The sequence below is a fragment of the Odocoileus virginianus genome, chromosome 14 (genome assembly GCF_023699985.2).
Source record: "Odocoileus virginianus isolate 20LAN1187 ecotype Illinois chromosome 14, Ovbor_1.2, whole genome shotgun sequence".
NCBI classification, from domain to species: Eukaryota; Metazoa; Chordata; class Mammalia; order Artiodactyla; family Cervidae; genus Odocoileus; species Odocoileus virginianus.
The window spans coordinates 3,554,337-3,560,789 of NC_069687.1; positions in this window are offsets into that span (position 1 = coordinate 3,554,337).

Genomic DNA, 6,453 nt, shown 5'->3' on the forward strand with positions numbered 1-6,453 from the left:
ATTCCATGGACAGAGGAGCCTGGTGAGCTACAGTCCGTGGGGTCGCCAAGAGTCTGACACAACTGAGCGACTAATACATACTTCACACACACACAATGAAGTAATATATTCAGGATTTTATATGCTCTAAGAGTTAGATAGAAATTATAAACTAAAACCTTTTTTATTACTTACTAGTGATGACTTTTTGAGCTACACATTCCAAATAAGTTTGTTCATTCTTAGTGACAACCACCACTGAAGTCTTGATGAGTAGATTTGAAAGGTGGTCATTTGAAGTCATAAAATTTTAAATCATGATCTAGGATATTTTTTCTATGAAAAAACCTTATTATTTTTTTCTCTATCTCTGACTTGAAACCCAGATCATACAGGACACATCCCCAAAGCCCGACACTCTGGTTGGAGGAGGACAAAGAAGAAAACGTCTGTATCCAGCAGAGACTGCCAAATTTCCTGTCCGTGGACACGGTTCTGGAAGCCACTGGACTCCGCCACAGCCTTGCTCATCTAGAACACAAGTCCCTCAGAAGAAAGATGAATGCAGGCTGAGAGGCCTCCAAACCGCACATGTGGAGTACTCAGCCCAGGACCCCAACTCCCCGGGGACCATGGCGTCCAGCTGATACCCATGACCTTCACAGCTGGGGTCACAGCAGAAGATGTCAAGTGCCTGGGCCATCTCTGACCTCCAGGACTGCCTCCAGAACATGTCCGTCCAACGTAATGTAAAAGCCCCACTCCCTGGGGCCTCTCATCTTCCCCAGCACCCCTGACATCATGCTCACCATCCCAACCCATCGTGAAAGGGTTCTGCCCAAGGCCTTCCGTCCACCCAAGTGCACTCTCTGGCCGTGGGGGCCATCAGCAAACACCCGGAGTCCATGAGGGAGGTGGCACGTTCACGACCAGTTCACCACCCTGGTTTCTGCATGGCAAGAACTAGAATACAATGTAGCTATAAATACAATGGAATATTACTCAGCTATAAAAAAGAATGAATTTTTGCCATTTGCAACAACAGGGATGAACTTGGAGGGAATCATACGTGAGGAAATAAGTCAGACAGAGAAAACAAATCCTATATGATAGCAGTTATATGTGTATTATAACAAAGCTAAAATGATCTAGTGAATATAACAAAAATAAACAGATATGAAGAACAAACTCCATACCTGTAGGGAGAGAAAAATGGGGAGGGACTGGATAGGGGTAGAGAATTAAGAGGCACAAACCACTGTGTATAAAATAAATCAGCCACAAGGACATATTGTGCAGAACACAGATTATAGCCAGTATTTTATAATAACTATAAATGGAACATTACCTTTAAAACTGTGAAATTACTGTTGTGCACATGAAGCTTATATATTTTAAATCAACTATAACTCAGTAGAAAAAAAGTAAAACTTTAAAAAATGAGTTGTCTGAACTATGCATTCAAAACAGATGACTGTTTTTCACTCAGATATTTTGTCACCATTTAAACATTTAACTTTATGGTTCACATTCTCTTTCCCTAATATCAATTACTTATTGAAAAGATAAAATCAGACATCTATTTTTTAATAACTCTGAAGTTACAAGCCCAGGTTTCTATCTGAACTGGGCTAAAGAAACTTGTAAGTGTGATGATAAAATATTTTATACCCAGTTTAGCTTTGCTCCCCCCAGAAAAGTTCCCATTTCTCTCACCTCATCAAATGCTATTAGGAAATACAGTTTGATTTTTATTCAGTAGTTTGGAGAAAGAAATGAATTTTAGTATTAATATGAAGGTATCAGACTTTTTAAATAAAATTCAATTTATGGATGATTTACCAAGTTTAGAAAGTCGTTCTCTCCTGGACCGTTTTAGCTACTTCCAGGAAGCAGGTAATTTAAATTCATGAGTCTATTCAAAACTGTATTAGATAAGTTTATCTGTTTTCTAGATAGCTGTCAACTGGTCAATTCATATTCAGGAGTTGACCTAAATGAGAGAGTAACTAGCAAATAAAATCCCCTTATCCATTCCCAAGTAATGCTTTTAGATAGTAATATCCATGGAGATCTTCTTGTCAAGAGCACTACGAATACAATACAAACTTCTAAACAGTCAGCCTCTGAGATAATATATTCTCTTTTGGAGCACTTTAGGAAGCTGCAGCGGTCATATATGAAAAAAAAAAAAAAAAAAACAGAAAAATACTTAAAGGAGTTGCTTTCTACCTAAACCTTTATTCTCAATTACTTAACAGCACACAGAGGGTCCATGTCACGGAGACGATGTGAAGCAATCGACGAGGCCTCCTCTGGCATTGACTGCTTAGGATATCATGCAAGAATTAAACAGCTTGTTTGGAATTGATGCCAATCCCCTAAAATGTCCATGCTTTGAATGGAAGTAAACCCTCAAAAAGTTTGCTTAGAATCTATGAGAAATGTTACACTGTGTTTCTCCCTAAAAATCCGGGCAGTGTCTGTTTAGAAAGAGTTGTTACATATGAAATTATTTCAAACAGAGGACCACACGGAGCCTTTAATTTGCATACGTGTTTACCGAGGAGAGCGCCTTTATTTTTCGTTATGAAGAAACCGCTGCTGCTGTTCAGTTGCTAAGATGTGTCGGACTCTTTGCGACCCCACGGTAAAAAGAAACGGGGCATGCATCTAATATACCTAGATGGAATTAATTGATTTGCACTTCTCCACTAAAGACATTTAAAAAAACCAACTGAAATGCATTTCAAAGTTTAGCTTGGAGTGCCCTCTGCTGGTAAAACAATTGAAAAAGCATAACCATGCACCTCACTACTCCCGCAGGCTGAATGTGTTTTCTCTATTTTAAAGTAACATGGCAAAAATAAATAAATAAAATAAAATAAAGTTACATGGCCTACACCAATTACTGATTCCCCTTGTAATTGCAATTATATAATTATAAGTAAATGTTTTATATAAGATCCTCCTAAAAGGTATTTATTAGTGAATAATAGCATCTGTTCTGAGATGCCACCACCCGTTGGATCAATGAAAAACAGAGTTCCAGAAAAACATCTACTTCTGCTTTATTGACTATGCCAAAGCCTTTTACTGTGTGGATCACAACAAACTACGGAAAATTCTTAAAGAGATGGGAATACCAGAACCCTTTACCTGCCTCCTGAGAAATCTGTATGCAGGTCAGGAAGCAACAGTTAGAACTGGACATGGAACAATGGACTGGTTCCAAATCGGAAAAGGAGTACATCAAGGCTGTATATTGTCACCCTGCTTATTTAACTTACATGCAGAGTACATCATGAGAAACGCTGGGCTGGATGAAGCACAAGCTGGAATCAAGATTGCCAGAAATATCAATAAACTCAGATATGCAGATGATACCACCCTCATGGTAGAAAGCGAAGAAGAACTAAAGAGCCTTTTAATGAAAGTGAAAGAGGAGAGTGAAAAAGTTGGCTTAAAGCTCAATATTTAGAAAACTAACATCATGGCATCTGGCCCCATCACTTCATGGCAAATAGATGGGGAAACAGTGGAAGCAGTGGCAGACTTTATTTTTTGGGCTCAAAAATCACTGCAGATTGTGACTGCAGCCATGAAATTAAAAGATGCTTACTCCTTGGAAGAAAAGTTATGAACAACATAGACAGCATATTAAAAAGCAGAGACATTACCTTGCCAATAAAGATCCATCTAGTTAAAGCTTTGGTTTTTCCAATAGCCATGTATGGATGTGAGAGTTGGACTATAAAGAGAGCTGAGCACCAAAGAATTGATGTTTTTGAACTGTGGTGTTGGAGAAGACCCTTGAGAGTCCCTTAGACTGCAAGGAGATCAAACCAGTTCATTGTAAAGGATATCAGTCCTGAATATTCATTGGAAGGACTTATGCTGAAGCTGAAACTCCAATACTTTGGCCACCTGATTCAAAGAACTGACTCATTTGAAAAGACCCTGATGCTGGGAAAAATTGTAGGTGGGAGGAGAAGCGGACGACAGAGAATGAGATGGTTGGATGGCATCACCGCCTTGATGGACATGCGTTTGGGCAAGCTCCAGGAGTTGGAGAAAGACTGAAGGCAAAAGAAGAAGGGGGCAACAGAGTGCAGTATGATTAGATAGCATAACTGACAGTGGACATGTGTTTGAGCTGACTCCAGGAGACGGTGAAGGACAGGGAGGCCTGACGTGCTGCAGTCCATGGTCACAGAGTCGGACATGACTGAGCAACTGAACTGAACTGAGATGATAGGTAAGTAGGTAGATTTAGCAACTGAACAACAAGTAGGGAGTTGGTGATGATAGCTAGGATTGATAGATGTATGGACAAACAGATGATAGATAATTCATGTATTGTTGTTATTATCCAGTCTCTAAGTCGTCTCTGACTCGGCAACCCCATGGTCTGCAGCACTGTCCTTCACCGTCTCCTGGAGTCAGTTCAAATACATGTCCACTGTCAGTTATACTGTCTAATCGTACTGTGCTCTGTTGCCCCCTTCTTCTTTTGCCTTCAATCTTTCCCAGGATCAAGGTCTTTCCCAGCATCAAGGTCTTTCCCAATGAGTCAGTTCTTCGCCTCAGGTGGCCCAAGTATTGGAGTTTCAGCTTCAGCATCAGTCCTTCCAATGAATATCCAGTGCTGATTTCCCTTAGGATAGACTGGTTTGATCTCCTTGCAGTCCAAGGGACTCTCAAGTGTCTTCTCCAGCACCATGATCTGAAAGCCTCAGTTCTTTGGTGCTCAGCCTTCTTTATGGTCCAGCTCTCACATCCACACATGACTACTGAAAAAATCATAGCTTTGACTGTATGGGCCTTTTGCAGCAAAGTGACGTCTCTGTTTTTTAATATGCTGTCTATGTTTGTCATAGTTTTTGTTCCAAGGAACAAGGGTCTTTTAATTTTATCACTGCAGTCACCATCCACAGTGATTTTGGAGCCCAAGAATATAAAAGCTGGCACCATTTCTACTTTTGCCCCTGCTAACTGATATATAGACAGATCTATAGATAGGTTGATCATAGATAATCTTCACATGGTAACTTTGATATACAGATAATGTTTCCAGTGTCTTGCACTAAGTTAAATATGGTAACTAATCTACAATGTTATGGGTTAAATTGTGTCTCCCAACCCCCAATTCCTATGTTGAAGAACTAACCCCCAGGACCTCAGATGTGACCTTGTTAGGAGATAGGGCCATTACATGTGTAATTCACTTTGATGAGGCCATATTGGATAGTCCATTATGAATGATGTCCTTAGAAAGGGGGATGTTTGAATGTACACACACACACACACACACACAAACATACATATGGGGAGAATATCATGTAAAGGGCTGGAAGGATGTTTCTATAAGCCATGGAGTGCCAAGGATTGTCAGCTCCCCAGAAGACAAGAGACAGCCTGGAACAGGTTCAGAAAGAGCCAACCCTGTCCACACCATGACCTCAAACTTCTAGCCAACAAACTTCAGACAAAATACTTTTTTGTTCTTCTGAGCCACCTAGTTAAAAAGCAGAGACATTACTTTACCAACAAAGGTCTGTCTAGACAAGGCTATGGTTTCTCCAGTGGTCATGTATGGATGTGAGAGTTGGACTGTGAAGAAAGCTGAGTGCTGAAGAACTGATGCTTTTGAACTGTGGTGTTGGAGAAGACTCTTGAGAGTCCCTTGGACTGCAAGAAGGTCCAACCAGTCCATCCTGAAGGAGATAAGTCCTTGGTGTTCATTGGAAGGACTGATGCTGAAGCTGAAACTCCAATACTTTGGCCACCTCATGTGAAGAGTTGACTCATTGGAAAAGACCGTGATGCTGGGAGGGATTGAAGGCAGGAGGAGAAGGGGACGACAGAGGATGAGATGGTCGGATGGCATCACCGACTCGATGGGCATGAGTTTGAGTAAACTCTGGGAGTTGGTGATGGACGGGAAGGCCCGGCGTGCTGCGATTCATGGGGCCGCAAAGGGTCGGACACAACTGAGCGACTGAACTGAAGGGAACTGAAGCCACCTAGCCTGACTTATTTTTCTAAGCGCAGCCCAGGGAGAGGATACAAATGGAAAGTTAGAAAAGCAACATCCCTAGCTCACAGAGCTGAACGAAGTGCCATGTAGCAACTGCCTGGCTGGTGCCTGAGGTGGACCCTGAGCTCTGCAGAGGCTGCCTGGTGGGAAATTCCCACAAGTCTCTGCAGGAGTCTCAGCAGCATCACTGCTCACACAGGAGCCTGATGCTGGGGACCAGGGCTGGGAGTTGGGATGGGCGGAGCTTGAACTCAAGCTCAGGTCTCCCAGCCCCTGACTGCAGAGTCTGCCCTTCTGCTGCTGGCGTTGCCTCCTTGCTCCAGCACGTGTACACATATGAGTGCACATGCATGTGTGTCTACACACGCAAGAGAAAGTGTAAGTGTTAGTCACCCAGTGGTGTCCAACTCTTTTACCCCATGGGCTGCAACCTG